Below are 583 nucleotides of genomic sequence, written 5' to 3'. Positions count from 1 at the left end.
CCACCCCCCCCCCGCCTTCCTCCCCGTCCTCTTCCACCGCGCCGCCGCCGCCGCCGCCGACCAACCAGCGCCCCCGCCGCTTCCGGCATGGCCGCGTCAACGCCCTACGTCACCCCCGCCGCGGCACCGCCCCCATTCACCCTGACGCGACGACGGCGGCGGCGCCACCCGCTCCCTCCCGCCCTTCCCGGCCACGCCCCGCCCCCGCGCGCCGTTCATTCATGGCGCGGGGAGGAGTGGGCGGAGCCTCGGCGGAGCCCCGCCCTCTGCTCCTTCCCCACGGGCGGGAACGCTGGGAGGGGGGAAGGGGGGCGCGGCGTGGCCGTGGGGTTTTACATACACACCCCACACACACCCACGGGTGGGGAACGTGTCCCGGGCACCGTGAGGCTTTCGGGGGGGCTGTTTTGGTCCCCGGTGCTCTACGACGTGGGGGGTGCGGTGTGACCGTGGGGTTTTACACACGCACCCCACACACACCCACGGGTGGGGAACGTGTCCCGGGCACCGTGAGGCTCTCGGGGGGGCTCAGGGGAGTTGTTTTGGTCCCCAGTGCTCCACGACGTGGGGGGTGCGGTGTGGC

This window comes from Numenius arquata, chromosome 14 (assembly GCF_964106895.1).
Source record: "Numenius arquata chromosome 14, bNumArq3.hap1.1, whole genome shotgun sequence".
NCBI classification, from domain to species: domain Eukaryota; kingdom Metazoa; phylum Chordata; class Aves; order Charadriiformes; family Scolopacidae; genus Numenius; species Numenius arquata.
The sequence above is the reverse complement of the archived record's forward strand: the minus strand, read 5'-3'. Positions refer to the sequence as shown.